The 27,054-nt window shown below is 42.5% G+C and overlaps 1 pseudogene; it reads left to right on the forward strand.

Moving 5' to 3' along the window:
* LOC105544986 overlaps window positions 1–26,355 on the forward strand; it is a 27,477-nt pseudogene extending 1,122 nt beyond the window's left edge.
* Window positions 26,356–27,054: the final 699 nt, after the last annotated feature.

Genomic DNA, 27,054 nt, shown 5'->3' on the forward strand with positions numbered 1-27,054 from the left:
CTTCCCGCCCCAGCTGCGAAGAAAAGTCCTCTGAGCGCCGGCCGGGGACGCAGCCCTCGGCCTCGCCGATCGCTCCGCTCGGCTCGGGGAAGTCGGACCCGAAGCTGCCCTTCTGGCCACCTCACTCCCTCTCCAGCCCGTTTAATTATTGAGAAACAGGATGGCGGCGCCGGGGTTGCGGAAAAGCGAATTGATGGCGGGGGGAGGGAGCTTGATGCGTTCTCTCCGACGGGCCCCGCCACATCTTTCCGCACCCTTCCTTGTTCAGTGGAGTTGGCTGGTCTCAGCTTTCCTGAGTTTCAGATGACAGCTGCCCCGGTTGGTTCCAAATTGGCCATTTAAACCCGCGAGTTTCTGGAGCTCGGCTGGGGGAGACTCCAGTGGCCGCAGGCATTGTATTAAGGAGGGGAGGGGAAACGGTCTTCCCGGGTAAAACGTGGCTTCTTGCTAGAGCTTGGGGGTGTTAGGCCGGTGTGCTGTCGGGGTGGGCTAATCAAATTCCCATCTGGCTTACGTAGAAGGAAAGTTATGCAGGATAAAAGTACAAATGCAGTTGGACTCTGACTTACCCCAGTAAGATCAGTACTTTAAAAGTTCTCTAACACGGGAACGCACATCTACTTTATAGTAAAGGCGTGCTGAGGATAGGTATTTTAATTCAATCAGTAGTAGTTGTAGTATGGCAGTATAATAATAAAATTAGTTCTACCTTTATTTGACCTTTGGTTACGTCCATTCTGTAAAATATTTTAGTTATAAACAGCCTTTAGGCAAAGATGATAGCGTTGGTTTGATTTTTGACCTAATGTTAGCCGTCTTAAAATGTGCATGTTTGTAAATTTTTTAATTGTTTGGGTATGGGAGGGTTTACAACTGTTTCTTAGCATACTGACATTTAGACCAGTTGCTTGCCATGTCACTTAAGCTCTCTTCACAAACCATGTACACCTAAGTTTTTTGACTGATGGATTTCCTGGCTTCCATGATGGTTAGCCATGCCACTTTATTAAAATCTATGGGTATCCTGTATGGCTAAATCCTGGGTAAATAACTTGAGAACTCAGTGAAGGTTGTCTTGAAAAAGTCCATGAAAATGCTACTTTATAGTGTATTTTATGTCGTAGCATTATTACTGGCACATTGAGACCCTCAGTGACAACAAAGCAGGAAGATAAAAAGGGCATGATTTAAAACAGCCTTGGGTTAAGGTCAAATTGGGGGTCAAAATGAATCTTCCTCTAATTGTGGTGATCATTAATGGTTCTGAAATATATTAGTATTTGTTATAGCTAGTGTTTGGTTTTAATTAAATTTTTTCACACTCATTTTAATATTGTCAGCATTTTGTTCTTCTCGGTAATGCATGTGGATTAATTTATTTAAGGCTTTTGGTAGTGTGACTTATGACCAGACAGGCATTATTAATATGGGCTTTAAAAAGCGTGAAATCTTAGCTTTGGGTAATTTATTACCAGTGGTATCCAGTTAGATAGCTATAGTATCAGTTTCTTTGAGGACTGAGTTCTCTGGACCATAAGCTGTGCTATACATAAAGTTTAGAAAAAGGAACATCAGCCACCAAACGTCTTTATATTCTTTTGGAGAGAGTGCATGGGCCCAGATGTAACTGGGGTTGGGGAAGAGGCTCTTGGGCTAAAGGATTATTTCTGGAATTTGATTATGGACACTTTTATTCTCCATTATTGTGATAATTAAGAGTTAATTGTGGTTTAGTGAAATTAACTCAGGTGTGTTGCAGGTTAACATATAAAAAAAATTATTGCTTATTAAGTAGATTGTTGGGAAGGGAAAGACTTTTTCCTGAGGGTGTTGGCGCAGATCCCTAGCTTTTCAAACATACTGTGGTAGTGAGTTAGGTTTGGGGGGGTTGTGGGGAGCTTGGTTTGGTTTCTCCAGACAGGTTCTTGCTTTGTCGCCCAAGCTGGAGTGCAGTGGCACAATCACAGCTCACTGCAGCCTTGACCTCCCTGGTACAAGTGATCCTTGTACCTCAGCCCCCCGAGTAACTAGGACCATGAGGTGCATTCCACCACACCCGGCTTATTTTCTTAAAATTTTTAGTAGAGGCGGGTTTTGCCGTGTTTTTAATCTGAATGTATTTGGTTATGAAAATTGTTGTATCAATATGGAGTCTTCACATGCTTCTTATAACGGGTTTAAACTTTTCATGACAGATTTAATTACATTCACCAACCAGGCGGGGTGGCTCATGCCTGTAATCCCAGCACTTTGGGATGCTGAGGCGGGAGGATTGCTTGAGCCCAGGAGTTGGAGACCAGCCCAGGCAACATAGTGAGACTCTGTCTTTAAAAAAATAAACAAAATAATTACATTCACAGGGTTTTGCAAACATCACCATTTTGGAATAGCTTGACCCTTTCTAAATATCAGCCAGCCTTAGTAAGAAAAAGATTTTTAAAAAAGTCATTTGACCATTTGAAATACTATACTTTCCTTTTTCCCTCTGAATCCATCTCTTACGTATGCAAGTAATTATGTATATATCAATAAAAGCTTCCTCACTAGGTATATTACTTCTTTGAAGGAGTTTGGAAGATTTTTATAAGAGACTGTAGAATGTGGAAGTGGCTTAATTCACATTCTAGGCTTTGCATTATCTGTTGTTTTGGAATTAATTGTTGTATTTTCCTCTGGCGTATACCTTGCCTAAAATTTAGTTTTTGAGCTCCAGCTACTTAGGCTTTTTTTTAAATAAAAAAAAACTTTTATTTTTATATTTTGTTATTGAGATAGGGTCTTGCTCTGTCACCCAGGTTGAAGTACTGTGGCATGATTATAGTTTACTGCACAGGCAGTCCTCTGGTCTCAGCCACTTGAGTAGTTAGGCCGCTTTTTTTTTTTTTTTTTTGAGATGCACTCTTGCTGTGTTGCCCAGGCTGGAGTGCAGTGGCACGGTCTCCGCTCACTGCAGCCTCTGCCTCCCAGGTTCAAGAGATTCTCCTACCTCAGCCTCAGGAGTAGCTGGGATTACAGGTGCCCACCACCACGTCCAGCTACTTTTTTTGTATTTTTAGTAGAGACGGGGTTTTACCATGTTGGCCTGGCTGGTCTTGAACTCCTGACCTTTAAGTAGTCTGCCTGCCTATGCTTTCCAAAGTGTTGGGATTACAGGTGTGAGCCCCTGTGCCCAGCCTGCTTTTTTTTTTTTTTTTAATGCCTACTTTTAATCAAGGCAGGTATGTCATAGAAGTTATGTAAGATTATTTAACAGTTCTAAGCTTCCATGCTCCTAGAATTTCCCATTGGTTTGACTTTTTTTTTTTTGAGACGTAGTTTCACTCTTGTTGCCCAGGCCGGAGTGCAGTGGCGTGATCTCGGCTCACTGCAACCTCCACCTCCCTGCTTCAAGCAGTTCTGCCTCAGCCTCCCAAGTAGCTGGCATTACAGGCGTGCACCACCATGCCTGGCTAGTTTCATATTTTTAGTGGAGACGGGGTTTCACCTTGTTGGTCAGGCTGGTCTTGAACTCCTGACCTCAAGTGATCCATCCTCCTCGGCCTCCCAAAGTGCTGGGATCACAGGCGTGAGCCACCTTGCCCAGCCTGTTTTGACATTTTTAGACGTTCTGTTTGGTTCTCCATCTTATTATAATGACATTGTGATGCTGGAGTCGGCACTTAGGACCTCTAGACAAGCCTTTAGCCATGGCATTTGCTAAGGAATTAAATCCTTTATGATTTTTAAAAATAAATATGTGGGCAGAAAATCCAATAAAATTGTATTAATTGAAGACAGCCAACAAGCTTTTCTTTTTTTCACCTCTTAAATGAAAGTATAGTGATGTACAAAGTAACTTCTCACCTTCTGAGTGTGTCATTTATTTTGTACATTCAGTGCTGTCCTAAGAGAATTGACCGTGGTGGTCACAAGTTTTCAGGTTTACGGAGAACAACTGAATGCTGGACATTCATTTCTTTAGCAGTCTCTATTCCAGAATGTCTTGAGAACATCACGGAGTTCTTTCAGATACCTTATAGCAACCTTACAGACACCTACTCAATGAGTAACAATGGTTTTTGAATAGCATCTACCATTTATCCAGTATTTATTATATAACAGGTCCTAACAACCCTATGAGGTGAATAGTATCTCTGTTTCACAGATAAAGATTGAAGCCTAGAGCTATTATTCGGTTAGAGCAAAAATAATTTTGTTCCTTGCCATTACTTTTAATGGCAAAAACTGCAATTACTTTTGCGCCAACCTTTAATAACTTGCTCATCATCACATAGCTTATAACTGGCAGTCAGAGCTTAAACCCAGAGCTGCTATAAAGAATGCTAGTTTTCTGTTTTTCCCTAGTTTACTTTTTTAAAATTGTGGCAAAATTGGCCAGGCCCAGTAGCTCACGCCTGTAATCCCACCACATTGGGAAGCCAATGCAGGCAGATCACTTGAGGTCGGGAGTTCAAGACCAGCCTGGCCAACATGGAGAAACCCCATCTCTACTGAAAATACAAAAATTAGCTGGAAATGGTGGCAAGTGCCTGTAATCCCAGCTACTCAGGAGGCTAAGGCAGGAGAATTGCTTGAACATGGGAGGCAGAGGTTGCAGTGAGCCAGGATCACGCCATTGCACTCCAGCCTGGGTGACAGAGTGAGACTCCATCTCAAAATAAATAAAAATAAAATTGTGGCTAAAACGTATAACAGAATTACCATCTCAACCATTTTTAAATGTATAATTCAGTGATATTGATTATATTCACAAAGTTATATGGTGTAGAATCATGTAATATTTGCTTTTGTTTGTGGTTTAATTACCATAATGTCTCCCGCGTTCATCCTGTGGTAGCATCTATCCTTTTTATGGCTAAATAATATTCCATTGTATGTATATACCGCTTTTTTTTTTTTCCCTCCATAAGGCAGAGGCCCGCTCTATCGCCCAGGCTGGAATGCAATGGTGCCATTCCATTGCAGCTCACTGCAACCTCCACCTCCCAGGTTCAAGCGATTCTCCTGTCTCAGCCTTCCGAGTAGCTGGGATTACAGGCACACACCACCACACCTGGCTAATTGTTTTTTTGTGTTTTTAGTAGAGATGGGGTTTCACCATGTTGGCCAGGCTGGTCTCGAACTCCTGCCCATGTATATACCACTTTTTTTTTTTTATCCATTCATCTGTTGATGGACATTTGGGCTGCTTCCACATTTTGGTGTGAATGATGCCGCTCTGAACTTTGGTGTACAAGTATCTGTTTTCAGTCTGTTTCCGGTTCTTTCAGCTGTATAGGAGTGGAATTGATGGATCATATAGTAATTCTGTGTTTACCTTTTTGAAAAATTACCAGATTATTTTCTACCACTTATTCTTACCAGCAGTGTATGATGGTTCCAGTTTCTCTGTATTTTCACCATCACTTCTTATATTCCATTTTTTAAATTACAGCAATTCTGAAGTAGTATCTTGTAGTTTGATTTGCATTTTCCTGATGAGTAGTGGTGTTGAGCACCTCTTTTCATGTCCATTTATACATCTTCCCTGGAAAAATATTTATTTATGCTCTTTGCTCATTTTTTGAGTAGTTTCGCTTTTTTTTTTTTTTTTTTGAGTTGTAAGAGTTTTATGTATCTTGGATATTGAACCCTTATCAAATATATGATTTGCAGATATTTTCCCCCATTCTGTGAGTTGTCTTTTCATTCTCTTGATGGTGTCTTTTCATGTACAAAGGTTTGTTGTTGTTGTTGTTTTTTAATAGACTCTTGCTCTATTACCCATGGTGGAGTGCAGTGGTGTAATCATGGCCTACTGCAGCCTCAACCTCCTGGGCTTAGCCAATCTTCCTGGTTCAGCCTCCTGAGTAACTGGGACCACAGGTGTGCACTACCACAGCCAGCTAATTTTTAAATTTTTTGTATAGACAGGGTCTTCCTGTGTTGTTGAGGCTGGTCTCAAACTCCCGGGCTTAAGTGATCCTCCTTCCTTGACCTCCCAAAATGCTGGGATTACAGGCATGAGCACCGTGCATCACCTGAAGTTTGTAATTTTAATGATGTCCGATTTATCTATTTTTTCTTCTGTTGCTTGTGCTTTTAGTTTCAGTTTCAAATATAAAGTAACCTTTCACTGATGTATGTAGAATAGAGCTATAGCCAATTAATTTGCAAATCTCACAGCTAACATTTGCTTTCTCAACAAGGAGTAGAAAACTTTTATTTCCTCTGATCTGATGAAAGGTTATTAGCAGTGAAATGGTTCATAAAAGTCGACAATTCAGTTAACAGGGTAGCTAAAAAAGAAAAAAAGTTGACAAAAGTAATTAATGAATGTACTTCGTCTTTTTGTTCCCATTTTTTTTTTTTTTTTTTTTTTTGAGACAGAATCTGCTCTGTCACCCAGGCTGGAGTACAGTGGCATGATCTCGGCTAACTGCAACCTCCACCTCCCAGGTTCAAGCGATTCTCCTGCCTCAGCCTCCCAAGTAGCTAGGATTACAAGTGCGCACCACCACGCCTGGCTAATTTTTGTATGTTTAGTAGAGACAGGGTTTCACTATGTTGGCTAGACTGATCTCGAACTCCTGACCTCAAGTGATCCCCCACCTCAGCCTCTGAAAGTGCTGGAATTACAGGTGTGAGCCACTGTGTCTGGCCATTTGTTTCCTTTTTTTGTCTTCTCCCTTACCTCCCTTCTCTCCCCCTTTCTCTTTCTTCCCTCTTTCCCTCCCTCCCTTTCTTTGTCTCTGCACCCCAATAATGAACCTTAAAAATGAAAGCATCTGTCCTAAGAGAACATAATGCAACTGGCCCACGTGTATGGGGTCAGAAGGCTTGAGGGACTGATCTTCGCCCCAGTTGATTATCTAGCTCAGTTTGTAAACTGATAGTACATGAGTCACATCCAGTCAACAAACATGCTTTATTTGGCCTGTATAATGTTTTTAAAATCATACCAGATAGAAGAATGATTATGAAGTAAAGCTTGGAAGTGGTTGTAAATAATACATGCATGGGGTAACGGTTGATAAAGTGGCTGCTTTGGCTTGAGCAGTGCGTGTGAGAGAAAATGATAGAGAAACTGGACAGGTATTGAGTAGGATGTTACTGTGGACTCTTGAAGAGCTTATCATCTGATGAAAAGAGTGTACTGACTGCTAAATATCATTCACTAAATATTCGTTGAACCACTGTTATGTACTAATTACTGGGATTACAACAGAGGGAAAAAATCTCTGCCCTCAAAGGAATTTACAGTCTAGTACTTTGCTGCTCAAAAAGTTTTGTCTCTGGATCAGCAATATTGGCATCACCTTGGCAGCATGTTAGAAGTTCAGAGCCTCAAACCCCACCTTAGACTTACAGAATCTGCATTTTCACAAGATTCTCAAGTGATTTCCTATGTACATTAATGTTTGAGAAGCACTGGTATAGGATTGCCTAAAGTGGGAAGAGACTAGGGCGAGGAACCCATCAGGGGAAAAATAGCATGAGTTGGTGATTTATTGGGTGTAGGGATACAGAAGAGAAAAAGAGAAGTAAAATAATACGATGTTTATGAACCTGAGTGACCAGGAATATTGAGGTAGCTTGGCAGGTTTTGGGGAATAAGAAAGATATCTGGGAGAAGCCCTGGTTTAGCATTCAGCATATGTTAAGGTATAGGTGACAGAAGAATGTTTAAGTGGAGTCACCATTTAGTGTGGCATGGAAATTTAGATAGGGAACTCCTAGATGCTTAGGCTATGATCGTGGATTTTGGGATCAGCTGGGGTGAGTTGACTGAAGGTGTAAAAGTGAATGACTGCCAATAAGTAAGTGAAAGAGGAGACGAATACTAAGAATTGAGTCATGAGAGTTTCATAAAGAGTGAAGCAATAAGAAAATCACCTCTAATCAGGCCTGACACATAGTAAGTAGGTACTTAGTATACTGAATTTTGTTGAATTGGGAAATAGGGAAGCAGGTTTCTGCTTGTAAAACTAATCTGGTTGCATTTAGAACATCATTCTTGTAATTTCAGAAAATAATTTGGTTCAGTAACTTGGTTCTAGCTATGGTGTGATATAGTTTGACTGTGTTCCCACCCAAAACTCATCCTGAATTGTAGTTTTCATAATCTCCACGTGTCATAGGAGAGACCCGGTGGGAGGTAATTGAATCATGGGGGTGGTTACCTCCATGCTGTTCTTGTGATAGTGAGTGAGTTCTCACAAGATCTGGTTTTATAAGGGACTTTTCCCCATTTCGCTTGGCACTTTTTCCTCCTGCCATGTGAACAAGGACGTGTTTGCTGCCCCTTCTACCATGATTGTAAGTTTCCTGAGGCCTCCCCAGCCCTACGGAACTGTGAGTCAATTAAACCTCTTTCCTTTATAAATTACCCAGTCTCAGGCAGTTCTTTATAGTAGCATGAGAATGGACTAATACATGATGTTTGCAAAAATTCTAGCTGTAGTTTGTTACTCATATCCTAAAACAGGGTAGATTTCTTGGGTATGCAATTCCAGAATATACCAGTAGCCCTTTTGAGGTTGGTGTGGTTCAGGACAAACACATCCTCTATAAGACTTTCTTCACCAAGAATGTCGTGTGTACTTCTTTCTTATGTATTTTCAGCGTCCATTATATTCTACACATCATCTAACTGGTTTATTGAATTTTCTTATGCTTCTGTTCTTTGGGTTGTGCCAATAGTAAAGAGTAAAACAGCCGGGTGCAGTGGGTGACACCTGTAATCCCAGCACTTTGGGAGGCTGAGGTTGGCAGATCATGAGGTCAGGAGATCAAGACCATCCTGGCCAACATGGTGAAACCTTGTCTCTACTAAAAATACAAAAATTAGCTAGGCGTGGTTGCATGTGCCTATAGTCCTAGCTACTCAGGAGGCTGAGGCAGGATAATCGCTTGAACCTGGGAGGTGGAGGTTGCAGTTAGCTGAGATTGCGCCACTGTATTCCAAGCCTGGCGACACAGTGAGACTCCATCTCAAAAAAAAAAAAAAAGGTAAAGCAAAATTGAGCATGAGGAGGACTAAAGATTTAGTCTCCTTTTACCCCTAGTGTGACAGTGGAAGTAAAAATCCTTCATATTTTCTGGGTCGGTGAACTCCGGGGCGTTATGAGAGAGGTGTCTAAAATTTCATACCGCTTTGGCAAGAGACTTGTAGGATATTTACTTGATAGAAAGCAGAAGGCAGCAAATTTTACTAGGATAAGTGGAGTTGTGGGGAGGGGACCAAAAGGAAAATGGGCAACAAGAAGACACAGGTTGAAAATACAGTGGTACGCTGGGTAGGCAGGTCTGTCAGGTATGGGAACTTAATATATAGGTCAAGGAAGCTACAGTTGGGAAATATTGGACATGGGGAGAGCTGAATCCTCTTTGGGAAAAGTTTTAGCACTAGTGTTTACATTAAAAACTGACATGGGCCATTGTAGCTGCTCCCTGGTCATCTACCTTCCATTGGGCTAGTCCCACTCCATTTTCAATTTTCTATCAATAAAGGATTGGAATTTATGTTGGAAGTTTTTTTTGTTTTGTTTTGTTTTGTTTTGTTTTTGAGAGGGAGTCTGTTGCCCAGGCTGGAGTGCAGTGGTAGGATCTTGGCTCACTGCAACCTCTGCCTCCCAGGTTCAAGCAATTCTCCTGCCTCAGCCTCTGAAATAGCTGGGATTACAGGCGCCCGCCACCATGCCTGGCTAATTTTTGTATTTTTAGTAGAGATGGGGTTTTACCACGTTGGCCAGGCTGGTCTCGAACTCCTAACCTCAGGTGATCCGCCCGCCTCGGCCTCCCAAAGTGCTGGGATTACAGGTGTGAGCCGCCGTGCCCAGCCAGAAGGCATTTTAAAAGAAGAATCTTGCAGTGGACATTATGTGAAGATTTTTTTCATCTCTGATTTAAATTTATTTAGGAATCAGTTATTAGTGCTGCATTTTATGGACAGAAACTTTAATCCATTAGACATGATAGCAATTTTTATTCTTCTGACTTTTGATAGCCCTAGTCTATAATGCCTCTTCTTTGGACAGATTTTAATAGATGGGTTTTATTTTTAAATCTGCCTGATTTTCTTACTGTATATGCAAAGCTGTGGCAGTACCTTGTTAGTACTACTTTACCCAGGTGAGTCCTCTAATGAGAATGATTATTGAGTATTAAATCACTAGTAACAAAATTTTGCCTTTACATTGATGCATTTATCTCTTGTGGCTTTTGACCAAAACACATTCTTACCTTGTTGCAGGAAAACATTAGGTTTATTTAGTTTAAGCAACATGATCAAATTAACTGGACATGATCAATTTGCTGATTTAATGATTCTCATTTTTTCCTTACTGCAGACCACCTGAGTAGTTATCTTCATTTGGGGGGCTACTGCACCTGATTCTCCTCATGCCCCTCCTCATCCCTCGCATCTTTCCGCTTCTTCTTATCTGGCAGAACTAGGCTGTCAGCAAGCTTTTTCTTGAGTCACTGGTAATTCAAGGACCATAGGCTGAGACTTTACTAATGCATATGTACTTAAAGATGCATGTGTGTTGGCCAGGAACAATCAGCGTGTATTTGTCTTGCATCAGCTACTTTGACATGCCATCAGCAAGAATCGAGTTTGGTTTTTAATATATCCGTATATTGAGCTGAGCAGTTAAATACTGCTGAGTGTACATTAGGTGTTGTAATGCCATATTTTTGCATGTTTGCAGTGAAACTTAGAAGTTTCCATTATTGCTGTTTTCTGAAGTGGAATTTCTGTTGAAGTTAGACATCTAAGAAAAATGAAATATTTACATGTGAAAATCATTCTAAATGAATTTTATTTGAGTGTGAGGTCTTAATTATATTTACATTTGCTCAAAACTTGACTAAGTAATTAATTAGTGACTACTGGGCTTTTCTGATTGAGTTCTTACCCTCACAGTAAAACCTTTAATTTTTTTTTGCATTTATTGTAGTGGGCTTTTAGGTATAAGCAAGGTCAGACTATTTCTTTGCATTGGTTCGTAGTTTCCATGCTTGTGGGCTATGTGACAATACCAAGGGAGTGGAGTAACAAATAGTTCAGTTCATTTAGTTATGAATCTGCCTTCAACTTAGGGCAGGTCCTTTATTTCTTAAGTGAGTTAAGATGCTTCTTCCTGAAACTTTAAAAAATAGTCTCCATTATTCCAACTCCCAGCACTTGACCCTAGCTGTAATTAGAGATACAAATAAGGCCTGCTGTGTGACATTAAGTACCTTATGGCCTACTGGCGGAATCATACATTTAGGTAGAACTTAGCTAAAGTTTAAAAAGTCTCTACAGCAATCAATATATTATATAAGTTCAAGGAGGAGTGGGGAGCAGGGTCAGAAAGCGTCACTGAAACAGTAATACAAGAACTTGGTCTTGTTTTTGTTTTTTGAGATGGAGTCTAGCTCTGTCGCCCAGGCTGGAGTGCAGTGACGCGATCTCAGCTCACTGCAAGCTCTGCCTCCCGGGGTCACGCCAGTCTCCTGCCTCAGCCTCCCGAGTAGCTGGGACTACAGGTGCCCACCACCATGCCCGGCTAATTTTTTGTATTTTTAGTAGAGACGGGGTTTCACTGTGTTAGCCAGGATGGTCTTGATCTTCTGACCTTGTGATCCACCTGCCTCGGCCTCCCAAAGTGCTGGGATTACAGGTGTGAGCTACCTCACCCAGCCCGAGAAGTTGGTGTTAAAAGAGGATTAGATGAAGAAAAGGCAGAGAAGGGCATCATTCTGTATGTAGAGGAAATTACTTGTACAGAGAGAGCATAAAAAAAAACGTAGCATTTAGGTGGATTGCTAAGAAGCTTGTAGAGGAGATAGGTGAAATGTGAAGTTATTAAGATATGTTATTAGATTTGGGAAGGCAGGATTGCCATAATCAGACCAAACTGTGAGACTATATTATAGGTGATATTAGTTAAGTGGTTTAAAATTTTTGTTTTTTGTGCTTCTAACAGACAGTTCCCATGTAATGCTGCATTTTGCAAGGTTATTTTATATAAAATTCTAATGTACTAGGTTATTATAGTCTAACAGATTTTTATTCTGTTACAATTTTAATGCTACAGGTTGGACACCCCTAATCCAAAATTAGAGGATTTCAGGTTTTCAGATTAGGGATACTCACTTACTATGTGTGCTGCAAGTATTCAAATCTGAAAAACTCTAAAATTCTAGGCTGGGCGCGGTGGATCACACCTGTAATCCCAGCACTTTGGGAGGCTGAGGTGGGCGGATCATGAGGTCAGGAGATCGAGACCATCCTGGTGAACATGGTGAAACCCCATCTTTTACTAAAATACAAAAAAATTAGATTGGCGTGGTGGTGGGCGCCTGTAGTCCCAGCTACTCGGGAGGCTGAGGCAAGGGAATCTCTTGAACCCGGGAGGCAGAGGTTGAAGAGCCGAGGTCACGCCATTGCACTCCAGCCTGGGCAACAAGAGCAAAACTCCATCTCAAAAAAAAAAAATCTAAAATTCTAAATACTTCCAGTTTCAGAACTTTTGAATAAGAGCTACTCAATCTGTGTTATCACAGATTAAGCATAAGAAATGTATTTAAATTTAAAATTAGGGCAGGTGGTGGCTGTGCCTGTAGTCCCAGCTACTTGTGAGGCTGAGGTGGGAGGATCTGTTTGAGCCCATGAGGTCAAAGCTGCAATGAGCCGTGATTGTGCCATTGCACTCCAGCCTGGGTGACAGAGCAAGACTCTCTCTCTTTTTTTTTTTTTTTAATTGAGACAGTCTTGCTCTGTCGCCCAGGCTGGAGTGCAATGATGCAATCTTGGCTCACTGCAACTTTTGCCTCCTGGGTTCAAACGATTCTCCTGCCTCAGCCTCCTGAGTAGCTGGGATTACAGGTGTGCACCACCACGCCCAGCTAAGTTTTCTTTTTTTTTTTTTTTTTTTTTTTTTTTTTAGAACGGGTGTCTCTGTGTTGCCCAGGCTGGAATCCAGTGGCACAATCATGGCTCGTGTAGCCTCAACCTCCCGGGCTCGGGTGATCATCCCACCTCAGCCTCCCAAGTAGCTGGGATTACAAGTGCACACCACCACACTGGCGCCCGCCTGTAGTCCCAGCTACTCGGGAGGCTGAGGCAGGAGAATGGCGTGAACCCAGGAGGCGGAGCTTGCAGTGAGCTGAGATCCGGCCACTGCACTCCAGCCTGGGCGACAGAGCAAGACTCCGTCTCAAAAAAAAAAAAAAAAAAAGTATTTTCTTTTTTTAAGATGGGATCTCACTCTGTTGCCCAGGCTGGAGTGTAGTGGCATAATCTCGGTTCACTGCAACCTCTGCCTCCCGGGTTCAAGCAATTCTTCTGCCTCAGCCTCCCAAGTAGCTGGGGAATACAGGCGCACCACCACGCCCAGCTAATTTTTGTATTTTTTGGTGGAGACGAGGTTTTACCATGTTGGTCAGGCTAGTCTTGAACTCCTGACCTCAAGTGGTCTGCTGTGCCCGACCGACATTGATTTTTTGAAGAGTCTTGTAGAATGTACCACAGTCTGGATTTGTCTGAATGTGGCCTTGTATCATTTGATGTATGCTGTAGCCTCTGTTTTCCCTGGAAATTAGGTAGATTTAATTCTACAGAGGATAGTTTAACTCTTTTCCAGGCTACAGTAGATCCACACTCTTCCCACTTCTCTTTTTCTATGTTCCAACTAGGATAATCTTTCATTATTGACCAACTCTGAGCCTTTTTCTCATTTTTCTACCCATAAATAATCTTGCCATTTTCTGAACTTCCTTAATACTATTCTTATAGTACTTATCCTCCCCACTCTATTTAAAAAAAAAAAAAATTTCTATCATGGCTGTTTTTATACATTACTTATCTTCACACAATGTAAGCTGCATTGGACCTGGGGCAGAGTACTGGTTCTCTCATAATGCTTTAGGCTCAATTATCATTTGTGTGGAACACATCTTTGACTTTTTAATGCCATTGGAAAGAAAATAATATGCCCTTAATAGAAGGCTTTCTTAGTTCTAGAACAGGAGCTTTGTTAAATTGGACCATATAGTGTAATGAAAAGATCTGGGAGTCAGAAGAACCCTTGAGTGCTAGTTCCTCTCATCTTCCATTTCTTTATGACCTTAAACAAGTCAATTGACTTCCCAGCTTTCGTTTTTAAGTATGGTAGATGAAATCAGTAGATTCAGACGTTAACATGGAATTTTCTTTTTTTAAAATCTGACATTGAACACTAACATATCAGCCTCACTATTTGATTTCTTTATATTTTATTTTGATGGTATGGAATCAGTAAAGTCCTGGTACACAAAAAAATTTTTAAACCTGATTTAGAGTCTCATAAAGTTCTGTAGGAGATTTTAAGTTTGAATCACCAACATCATCAGCTGTACTCAGAAGTTAAACACATCATGTCAAGCAGTGTTATGATTTAAGTTATATTTTCTCTGAGTATTTTTGTTTACTTTATGTTGATGAGAGCATATACTTAGCAGATGCATCTGAGCTTGCTGTGACATTTAGTGGAACCTAGACATCCATGTACTGTGTTAATGTGCTCACCTGTACAGTTTTACAGGACTGGATGTAGACACCATGCAGACCTGTGGTTTTCCCAGTCAGTAACACATTTGCAGGAAGTTTCCCAAATTTCATATATGCGTAAAGATGACAAGAGAAACTTCATTCCAGTGCCTTTACAATCATTTTGACCTGGTGGCATAAGCTAACGTGTCTCATGATGGTCTTCATATTAGAAACTTAACATTTGTGGAACTTTTTATTGTAGTTCTTAAAAATAGCAAAAATGTGTTTTACAGAGTAATCTCAGTTATGTTTATGGATCTCTGAAGCAAGTGTTTCTTTTGTTCTCTTGGGTTCTTTGGAACCAGTTTTTAAAGTCATATGGTAAGATCCTAGGGAAAATCTTTTTTTTAAAGAGAGGCTCTCACTCTGTTACCTAGTGGAGTGCAGTGGTGTGATCAAAGTTCACTGCAGTCTCAAACTCCTGGGCGGTCAAGCAATCCTCCTGCCTCAGTCAGCTTCTAGGATAGCTAGGATTATAGGTGCACACCACTGCACCTGGCTTTTTTCTAAAGTTTCTAAGTTTTTTTGTATAGATGGTGTCTTGCTTTGTTGCCCAGGCTGATCTTGAGGTCCTGACTTCAAGTGGTCTGCCCTGCCTGGGCCTCCCAAAGTGTTAGGATCACAGGCATGAGCTACTGCAGCCGGCCAGCTTTTGGCTACTTGATGTACTGTAAGTGAAGTTGTTTGTTTATGATGTGAAACTTACCTCTTAGCCCATTTGAAGCTAGAAATGCGACTTAGCACTATTAGGCCTACTCTCCCTATCTCTCACCTGACATTACTTTTCTCCTTTCTCTCTTGGGCATAAAATATTGCATCTCTTTGCCTCCAGTTGGAGCAGACTTATATTACGTTTAGCCATAGGAAATTCAGACGGGAAGTACTGCATGGAAAAGGGGCCAGTGGATGAGATGTGTTTGACAGTTTGGCTGTGGCTTGTGAAGTAGGAACCAGAATAGATGGCATGCTAAGAAGGACCTGGTAGGTAAAGTCTGGTGTCTGCTCTGCTGTTGTTTTAAAAATCTGACTGTTGCTTATGAAGAATGGATTAGATTCAGATGAAACAAGTGGGATGCTGATACAGTCTTTACATCTAGTGACTCACACACAGCTTCTTCCCATTTTAGGGCTTTCATGCTGTTCCCTTTACTTGGAATCTAAACAGTGTGTGGTGCTGGGCACGGTGGCTCACACCTGTAATCCCAGCACTTTGGGAGGCTGAGGCGGGTGGGTCACCTGAGGTCAGGAGTTCAAGACCAGCCTGGCTAACACGGTGAAACCTCATCTCTACTAAAAATAGAAAAATTAGCCGGGCATGGTGGTGCATACCTGTGATCCCAGCTACTCAGGAGGCTGAGGCAGGAGAATCACTTGAACCTGGGAGACAGAGGTTGCGGAGCCGAGATCTTGCCATTGCACTCCATCCTGGGTGACAGAGCAAGACTCTCTCAAAAAAAAAAAAAAAAAAAGTGGTGTTTTTTATTATAGTTCTTAAAACTAGCATGCCCCTCCCATTTGCTTTAAAAAATTGCTTTTAGAAATTATTTCTTTACTTATATGCTTCCCGTCTTCCCCCAGAATATTGTAAGCACTGTGAGGGCAAGGATTTTGTCTGATTTGTTCTTTAATATATCCCTGGTATCTGGTATAGTGCCTAATAGTTGTTGCTTGAGTAAATAAGTGAAATAATGAATAGACAGTTGTGGCTCTTTTATCATTTGGAGAATGAAAAGTTTGCTACTTGGCTTTAATTATTTCATTTGGGTTTTGGGTGAAATTATTTTATTACTGACTGGTTCCTTAGTTGTACAGAAGCCTATTATCTTTAGAGAGACTCTTCACAGTAATTAACTCAGATAGATTCTTATTTGCCTGGTGAAAGGAGGCAGTGATCTAATTTGCTTGTTAAGAGTTTCCTACTTATTTTGTGTTTGTGTATTTTATTCTGTCATCCTTAGCAAACCTAGTGGTGACCTGACTTGCTTTGGAGGTGAACAGAGGGTTAATTGCATGTATAGCCTATTCAGCCCAGTGGAATTAGGTTGCCCTTGGGCTGATCTGTACTTATGTTGAATGAAGCAGAAATTCAGGCTTCATGTGCAGCCTATACTGAGTACTGTATAAATAGGAAGTAATGACAACAACTTTTAAGAATTCTCTGAATTTTTTTTTTTTTTTTTTTTTTTGAGATGGGGTCCCCCTCTATCTTCCAGGCTGGAGTGCAGTGGCGCAACCACAACTGACTGCAACCTTGACCTCCTGGGCTCAAGTCATCTTCTCACCTTAGCCTTCTGAGTGGCTGGGACTATAGGCGCATGCCACTATGCCTGGTTAATTTTTTTATTTTTTGTAGAAATGGGGGTCTCACCATGCCCAGGTTGGTTTCAAACTCCTGGGCTCAGGTGATCCTCTTGTCTTAGCCTCCCAGAGTGCTGGGATTACAGGCATGAGCCACCATGTGTGCCCAGCCCCTTGGGTTATTTTTTTAAATTTTTAAATTTTTTTCTTTTTTTTTTGAAACGGAGTCTCGCTCTGTCGCCCAGCCTGGAGTGCAGTGGCCGGATCTCAGCTCACTGCAAGCTCCGCCTCCTGGGTTTACGCCATTCTCCTGCCTCAGCCTCCCGAGTAGCTGGGACTACAGGCGCTGGCCATCTCGCCCGGCTAGTTTTTTGTATTTTTTAGTAGAGACGGGGTTTCACCGTGTTAGCCAGGATGGTCTCGATCTCCTGACCTCGTGATCCACCCGTCTCGGCCTCCCAAAGTGCTGAAATTACAGGCTTGAGCCACCGCGCCCGGCCAAATTTTTTTCTTTTTTGAGACAGAGTCTTGCTCTGTCTCCCAGGCTGGAGTTTTGTGGCGCTATCTTGGCTCACTGCAACCTCTGCTTCCTGGGTTCAAGTGATTCTCCTGCCTCGGCCTCCCAAGTAGCTGGGATTACAGGCGTGTGCCACCACACCTGGCCATTTTTTTGTATTTTTAGTAGAGACGGGGTTTCACCATTAGTCAGGCTGGTCTTGAACTCCTGACCTCAATGATCCACTTGCCTCAGCCTCCCAAAGTGCTGGGATTACAGGTGTGAGCCACCGCGCCTGGCCGGGTTGCTTTATTTTAAGCAGACATTTTAGAGGATGTTGGAGGAGGAGGAGAAGAATCTGAGGACAAGTTATTGCTGGTACTGATTTTTAGAATACTTGTCGAGGCTGCAGTGAGCCGTAATTGAGCCACTGCATTTCAGCCTGGGTGATGGTAAGACCCTGTTTCAAAAAAAATAAAAGTAAATAAAATACTAAAGACTAATTTTATTTCAGGGGTCAGGCTTATTCATCCTTGGCTGGGTGCGGCGGCTCAAGCCTGTAATCCCAGCACTTTGGGAGGCCGAGACCATCCTGGCTAACACGGTGAAACCCTGTCTCTGCTAAAAAATACAAAAAAACTAGCCGGGCGAGGTGGCGGGCGCCTGTAGTCCCAGCTACCTGGGAGGCTGAGGCAGGAGAATGGGGTAAACCCGGGAGGCGGAGCTTGCAGTGAGCTGAAATCATGCCACTGCACTCCAGCCTGGGCGACAGAGAGAGACTCCGTCTCAAAAAAAAAAAAAAAGAATTATTCATCCTTTATCTTTTTATTTGAAACCACATTTCACCATATAAAAATTAGAGCCCAGGTGTGTTGTTGCGCACCTGTAGTCTCAGCTACTCTGGAGGCTGAGGCGGGAGGAGTGCTTGAGCCCAATCTGGCAAGGTTCCATCTCAAAAAAATTACACACATGTGTGTGCATTGTATCTTGGGGAGAATTTATTAGTCAAGTTTTTATAACTTTAACATACAATTTAAACTTTATAACATGTTTATGCCTTTATAATACATGCTTTGTATTATGAGATGTTTAGTAATACAGATATATTTCACAACTTTCGTCCTTATTTTTACTTACAAAAGTCTCCCCAACTCTTGTTATTTTCACAACAAATGTACCCTGAATACACCTAGAGACATACTTGAACTTGTATGTAAGTATCTCAACAGTGATTTAATAAACAATGGGTACATAATAAAATACCAGTTGAGGCCGGGTACTGTGGCTCACACCTGTAATCTTAGCACTTTGGGAGGCCAAGGTAAGCAGATTGCTTGAGCTCAGGAGTTCAAGACCAGCCTGGGCAAGATGGCAAAACCCTGCCTGTAGAAAAAAATTAACTGGGTGTGGTGGTGTGCACCTGTAGTCTCAGCTGCTTGGGGGGCTGAGGTGGGAGGATCGCTCGAGCCTGGAGGTGGTGGCTGCAGTGAGCCACCAAAATCGTACTACTGCACTCCACCCTAGGCAACAGAGACCCTGTCTCAAAACAAAACAAAACAAACAAACAAAAACTAGTTGAATGCATATGAGTGTATCTTATTGAAGTTATTAATAGCTTTTCAGTTGTTTAAGTTTCACAAGTACAATTAACAGACATGAAAAGAACTGTGATTGTTAATGACACTTTTTTTTGAGGAGTCTCGCCCTGTCATGTGGGCTGGAGTGCAGTGGCGTGATCTTGGCCTACTGCAACCTCCGCCTCCTAGGTTCAAGCGATTCTCCTACCTCAGCCTCCCAAGTAGCTGGGAGTACAGGCACATGCCACCATACCTGGCTAATTTTTTTTGTATTTTTAGTAGAGATGGGGTTTCACCTTGTTGGTCTAGAACACCTGACCTCAAGTGATCCGTCCACCTCAACCTCCCAAAATGCCGGGATTATAGACATGAGCCACCATGCCTGGCTGTTAATGATAGATTTTATTGTACATTTTTATTTTTGAAGAATCTTCATATACATTTTCTTGATTTTTCTTTTCTTTTTTGAGATGGATCTCTCTCTGTCACCCAGGCTGGAATGCAGTGGCACGATCTTGGCTTGCTGCAACCTCTGCCTCCTGGGTTTAAGTGATTCTTCTCTCTCAGCTGCCCAAGTAGGTAGGATAGGCGTGTGCCACCATGACCAGCTAATTTTTTGCCTTTTTAGTAGAGATGGGGTTTCACCATGTTGGCCAGGCTGGTTTCGAACTCCTCACCTCACGTGATCCACCTGCCTCAGCCTCCCAAAGTGCTGGGATTACAGGTGTGAGCTACCGCTCCCGGCCACATTTTCTTGATTCTTAAAAAGATCCACTGACTTTGATGAAGATTGATATTAATATTGACATCTTATAGTGGAGGAAACTGAGGCACAGGGCCTCAGTTCTGATTTTGATCTGAAAGAGAAAAAGAGTAGCCAAAACTGTAAGCTTTGTCTTCTGTTGTCTGGTTCAGTATTCTCTCTACAGATGGTGGGGGTTTTTGGTTGGCTTTTCTTTCCTTGCAGTAGAAGTGTATGTGAGTGAGGCCGGGTGTGGTGGTTCATGCTTGTAATTCCAGCACTCTGGGAGGCAGAAGCAGGCGGATCACTGGAGGCCAGGAGTTTGAGACCAGCCTGGCCAATATGGCGAAACCCATCTCTGTTAAAAATACAAAAATTAGCTGGATGTGCAGGCGCATGCCTGTAATCCCAGCTACTAAGGAGGCTAAGGCATGAGAATCACTTGAATCTGGAAAGTGGAGCTTGCAGTGAGCTGAGATTGTGCCACTGCACTCCAGCCTGGGCAACAGAGTGAGACTCTGTCTCAAAAAAAAAAAAAAAAAAGTGTATGTAATTGTTTTCCTTCATGACAGTAAACACAGTTATTATCTAACTGGATCAAGTAGAAAAAGGCATAATCCTTGTGCCCCTTTAGTTGGTTGTATTCTTTCTCATTATCTTTGCCTTTTATCCCAGGCTGAATGTTTTCAGCTTAAAACTCCATTCAAACTTGACTTGAATTTAGCAGTTGAACTGTGTGAGGAAAGAAGTTTCCTTGAGCTCCTTGAGGTACAAGAAAGGAAGGCATTGTTTAATCTGTAGAAAGATTAATAAAATTTTTCTAGGCCTGTGCTCTTCAATCACTTAGTGGAGTATTGGAAAATCTATCTGTTATAAAGTGGTGCTTGTTCCAAGGGGTAAGTTGAAGGAGATTACATGAAAGTGTTCTCCTGCACTTAGAGTATCAGCATATGGTCATTTGGGGTCACCTTCTGGTTTTATAGTTGATAAAGGCAGCAGAGACATTCTTGCTTCCTAAAGTATCTTACTTAGAAGTGGATGGCGGGGGGAACCTACAGTGGTCCTGTAATACAGAGTTTCGTTATCATAGCTTGTGCTTTTTCTGATAGTTACCCATTTTTGTATTGGGCAGTTACCTGGATAATCGTTTAAACTTGATGGTGATTCAAGAGCTTTTAAGGCTTTGATCATTGTTGTATTGCTAAACATTAACACATAGGGCCTGTTGAACAGACCCTGGCTTTCACTGCTCTGGGTTTGTGATGGCTGCATCATGTCACAGAGATGCTTTTCCTAAATGAATCAGACTGGTTCATATTCTCTTTAAATTCTCGTAATTTTGAAGTTGAAAGTTGAGATGTGCCACAACATATAACAAGTAGGACACAGTGAAAAGGAACTTTGGAAACAATGAAATGATACCCAGTACTTCTGGAATGAACATCGAGTGAGACACTTAATCTGTAACAGGAGCTCTGAGAATGGGAAGAATTGCTTATCTGTTATTGAATGAAATGACATGTAATAGTCTTGGAAGCAAGGAGACCATCTTTCTGCGTTGTATCAGTTGTAGGGTAGGAATAGGTTATTGTGGGTGTTTGTATTTTTGTTTTTTGTATTTTAATATTAAATTTGCTGACTAGAACTTATGATATACCCTGCATAAGACAAGCACGTAAGTGAAAAAAATAACCTTTTTTCTGTAACAAGCAATCCTTAAACATTTTAAGAAGGGAATAATGAGTAGGAACAGAACTTATGCTTCAGTGGTAAAGACAGGTTTTTCAGCGGGGACAAGAATGAATACTAAAAGTCTTATCCGTAGGAAGTTTCACAATTGCTCGAAGAGGGAGGAAAGAAGTTTTCAGATAAAACATTAAGAGAGAATAAAGAAAATTAAGATGTATTAATAGAATAAAATTCAGTTTCCACCAAGAAATAGTTCTGATTTAATAAAAAGTAGGAAGTATAAAATACATTGGCAGGTTATTGTTGCAGCAGAATCTCAGGGAAATATTATAAAATTTTAACGAATAATGATGATTAATGATCATTATTTGTCTTTGCATTTACTCTTTTTTTTTTTTTTTTGTGAGGGGATGGGGGTGGGAGGCGGGACAGACAGAGTCTTATAGTCATTTTTAAAGCTCTCAACAGGGCCGGGCGTGATGGCTCACTCCTGTAATCCCAGCACTTTGGGAGGCTGAGGCGGGCAGATCACGAGATCAGGAGTTCAAGACCAGCCTGGCCAAAATAGTGAAACCCCGTCTCTACTGAAAATACAAAAATTCACCAGGCGTGGTGGTGGGCACCTGTAGTCCCAGCTACTGGGGAGGCTGAGGCAGGAGAATCACTTGAACCCAGGAGGCGGAGGTTGCAGTGAGCCGAGATGGCACCACTGCACTTCAGCCTGGGTGACATAACGGCCACTTTTAGAAACTTTTTGTGAAAAAAATCAGGAAAATATCAAAAAGTATATTTACCAGCCTGGACAACATAGCGAAACCACATCTCTACTAAAAAAAAAAAAAAAAAAAATTTGCTGGGCATGGTGGCATGCACCTGTAGTCCCAGCTACTTGGATAGGACTATCACTTGAGACTGCAGTGAGCCCTGATGGTGCCATTGAATTCCAGCCTAGGCAACAGAGTAAGACCCTGTCTCCAAAAAAAAAAAAAAAAAAGTGTAAAAAGTGTAAGAAAAAATAAACCACATTTATCCTTCCTCCTAACGTAAACATTTTTGTGTATACCCTTTCAGACTCAAGGTGTGTGTGTGTTGGGGGTGGGTGTTGGGAGTACATGTTCAGAGAAATGTAAAGTGCTTATTAAGGTTATCACAGCTATGACTAGAGTGGCTTTTACCAGTGTTCTGGTTTGGGAATGTAACAGGAATGTCATTGTTAGCTTTTCATTATAGGATGGATTCTCAGTATTTTTTTGACCTTGCTATCCTTTTCTTTTTTTTCCTCTTTTGAGACAGAGTTTCGTTTTTATTGCCCAGGCTGGAGTGCAGTGGTACGATCTTGGCTCACTGCAACCTTCGCCTCCTGTGTTCAAGCGATTCTCCTACCTTGGCCTCCCAAGTAGCTGGGATTACAGGCACCCGCCACCAGCCTGGCTAATTTTTGTATTTTCGGTAGAGATGGGGTTCACCATGTTGGCCAGGCTGGTCTCAAACTCCTGACCTCAGATAATCATCTGCCTCGGCCTCCCAAAGTGGTGTGATTGCAGGCATGAGCCACTGCACCCAGCTCCTTGCTATCTATCTAAAGAATTCAACCCTGACTCTCCCACCCTGGATCCCAGCCTCTACTTACCCCTCCATCCCCAGGAGGCTTGCAGAGTGAGCAGCAAGGCTTGCAGAGTGAGCAGCGCGGGCATCACGTGACTGCCTGGAGTTGGGGACAGGAGCCAGAGGGGAGCCACGAGTAGCCGGGCCCAAGCCGGAGCCCAGGGAGAGCGCCCGCTGCACACCTGCCTGTCCTTGTCCCCTACCGCTGCCGCCAAAGCCGCCCAGACTGGAACCGTGACATTACTGCGCTTGGGAGGCTCCAGGCAGCCCGGATCTGGGCCTTTATTTCTCGTCGGCGGCGTCCCTGACCGCACCTCTCAAAGCCAAACACCAGAGCACCCTAGAAGGTTTAAAAGAGTGCTCATGTTTGACCCAGTTCCTGTTAAGAGGCCCATGGACCCTGTCCAGTGTCTTACTCATCTAATTACATGGAATCCATAAAGCCCAACAAGTATGGGGTCATCTACTCCACACAATTGCCTGATAAGTTCTTTCAGACCCTTGAAGGCCTGTCGCACGGAATACAGATGGAGCCAGTGGACCTCACTGTGAGCAAGTGGAGTTCACTTCTTTTGGCTGGGAATTTGCACTCCTCTCTGAAGTTCCCATCCTCACACCAGAGAGCATCGCCTAGGTTGAGCATGCCTTCTTCCAGCCCACCGATGAAAAAATACTCACCCCCTTCTCCAGACTGGCAGCCCTTCGACATGCCACTGTCCATGCTGCGGGTGATGGCAGCTGCCCTCTCGTGGCACAGAATATGGAGCCCGGGATCCTGCTGGTCATCCAGCCCGTGGTGGTGCAGCCCATCCCCTTTATGTACATGAGTCACCTCCAGCAGCCTTTCGTGGCCTCATGGTCTCCTTGAGGAGGAGTAGGAAGAGGTCTTCTATGGAGGAGACGGAAAATTCTAGTAGTAGCCTACCTGTAATTGAATCATAAGAAAATCCTGTATCACAGAAAAAAATTAAAATAGAACCTGGGATCGAACCACAGAGAACAGATTATCCTGAAGAAATGTCACCCACCCTTAATGAACTCAGTGTCCCCCTGCAAGCATTGTTGCAAGAAAATCACCCTTTGGTCGTCGTGCAACCTGGGAAGTGACCTGTACCTGTGGAATACCGGGATACGCAAAGGAAGTGGAGGATACGCAGATGTGATTACAATGGATGCAATAAAATGTACACTGAAAGCTCCCACTTGAAAGCACACAGAAGACCACACACAGAAAAACCCTACAAATGTACATGGGAAGGATGCACATGGACATTTGCTCCGTCTGATGAACTAAAAAGACATTTAGGAAAACATATTGGAATAAAACCTTTACAGTGTCCAGACTATAACCGCAGCTTTTCCTGATCTGACCATCTTGCCTTCCATAGGAAATGCCACCTGGAGGCAGTGGCTCACGCCTGTAATCCTGACACTTTGGGAGGCCGAGGCTGGCGGATCAGAGGTCAGGAGTTCGACACCAGCCTGACCAACATGGTGAAACCCTGTCTCTACTAAAAATACAAAAATTAACTGGGTGTGGTGGTGCTCACCTGTAATCCCAGCTATTTGGGAGGCTGAGGCAGGAGAATCTCTTGAATCCGGGAGGCGGAGGTTTCAGTGAGCCAAGATTGCGCCACTGCACTCCAGCCTGGGCGACAGAGCGGGACTCCGTCTCAAAAGTAAAAGAAAAAAGGAAACGCCACATGCTAGTTTGAATGCCTCTGTGTCCTGCCTCCCATTATCTAAAACATTTTAATTTGATTCAGTCGGTCTGAATCTCTGAATTTATAACATCCAAAATTTCCATATGGTCAGTAAATGTTCTCTAATCCTCCCTCTCCTTACCATGGGTCAGACCTAAAGAATGTGAACGCTTTTTTCCCCCCCGGGGCTGCTGAGCAAACCCTTCTTATAGATACATCTGATGTAATAAGAACAAGGGAACATGTAAACTAACATAACCAATTGTCAGTTCTCCGTGTATTCCTCAAAAGAATGTCAGGGTAAATTTATTAGAAATAATAATAAAAAAAGTTAAGAATTCATAGGGTTAGGGCTATGTGCAGTGTCTCATGCCTGTAATCCCAGCACTTTGGGAGGCTGAGACAGGCGGATCATGAGGTCAAGAGATCGTGGCCAAAAAGGTGAAACCTCATCTCTACTAAAAATACAAAAATGATCTGGGCGTGGTGGTGCGTGCCTGTAGTCCCAGCTACTTGGGAGGCTGAGGCAGGATAATTGCTTGAACTCGGGAGGTGGAGGTTGCAGTGAGCGGAGATAGCACCACCGCACTCCAGCCTGGCAACAGTGTGAGACTCCATCTCAAAAAAAAAAAAAGAAAAAGGCTGGGCACGGTAACTCACGCTTGTAAGCCCAGCACTGGGAGGCCAAGGCGGGCGGATCATGAGGTCAGGAGATCGAGACCAGGATCCTGGCTAACACAGTGAAACCCCGTCTCTACTAAAAATACAAAAAATTAGCTGGGCGTGGTGCCGGGCATCTGTAGTCCCAGCTACTCGGGAGGCTGAGGCAGGAGAATGATGTGAACCCAGGAGGCAGAGCTTCCAGTGAGCTGAGATTGCGCCACTGCACTCCAGCCTGGGTGACAGAGCAAGACTCTTGTCTCAAAAAAAAAAAAAAGGAATTCTTAGGGTTGATATTGACAATATCAGTTTTGTCAATTGATTTGAGAGATTTATATCTCAGGACTTAATTTGAGGAAATACAGTATTAGAGCAAAAGGAATACCCAGCTAGTAATGGGCAAGTTTCTCAAAGCTTTTATGAGCATAGTTTGCAAGAATATAGTATTTCTTTCTTACTCTTTCTGAACATTGCACTTAAGTAAGCTAAAAATAAAGCTTAGAATTTTGTAGTGATGGTAGTCATAGATAAAATTTAAAAATAGTAAATGGCCAGGCATAGTGGCTCACACCTGTAATCCCAGCACTTTGGGATCCTGAAGTAGGAGGGTCACTGGAGCCCAGGAGTTTGAGGCTGCACTGAGCTCTGGTGGTGCCACTGCACTCCAGCCTGGGTGATAGAATGAGACCTTATCTCGAAAAACAACAGAAAAGGATTAAGTGACATCTAAGATATTTCTGTCTTTACCCATGAATCTAACCCCAAGAGAATAGTTTCTAGTAGTTTTTCTCTGTTTACGTCAAAATATTTTTCTTTATAACTGGATAGAATTTAACATTTTAGTCTCAGTTCTGCTTTATTGATTTCATAGCAAAATCTTGCACAAGCTAACATACCAATATGTTTTATGGTCCTGTTGAACCTACTTTTTGATTCTTGTCCATTCTTTAAAGCAAGAGGGCTTTGACTGCAAAAACCCATTGAAGGAGAAGGACTTGACAAATGAGTGCAACTTCAAGTAAAGTATGTTTATACACATTTTTGCCAGGCTTTTCATATTAGAATTTTTCAAGCAGAGGAAACTTCAGGTTGAAGAGGGAGACCACCTTGAAGAAAGAGTCCTTTGTACTCCTAGTGTATTTCTTAGGAAACAGCCCTTCCCTTGGCTGTGGTCTCAGGACAGGCAGCAATATGCTTCTGATAATTGATGTATGCTGCCTAGGAATTATTTTGTTGTTTGGTCAACAAACAACTAAAGGTCAATGCCACCCTCCCTTTCTTGACAAGGACCAGGTATGTACGTTCCCTATCATGTCTGGAGGCAGAGGGAAAGCGCTCCAGTGCCCTGGGCATCATGTCTTTGGTGCTGGTGGCTTCCTGTCTGCCATTTCTAACCTCAGGCACCAGGACGCAGAGGGGGGAAAAAAAGACCAACTTGCTGTGCCATCCTAAGCATGGGTTCACATCTTTGAAATCTTACGGAGTCTTAAGACCTCTCAGATGGGTTGATAATGCAGTTTCACTCTGGGAGGGTAGGTGAAAATCCAGATCCATGTTAAACATTTTTTCAAGTAACTCCTAAAGCCAGGAGGCAGAATAGTCCTACTGGTTAAGAACGTGAACTTTGGAGTCAGTGTTGGTTTGAATCCCTGTTACACCGTTTAGTTCTGTGATCTTTGAGAAATAGTTACTTCTTCTAATTCAGTGTAAATTTGTATGTT

Source organism: Mandrillus leucophaeus, unplaced genomic scaffold, assembly GCF_000951045.1.
Source record: "Mandrillus leucophaeus isolate KB7577 unplaced genomic scaffold, Mleu.le_1.0 Scaffold314, whole genome shotgun sequence".
Lineage (NCBI taxonomy): Eukaryota > Metazoa > Chordata > Mammalia > Primates > Cercopithecidae > Mandrillus > Mandrillus leucophaeus.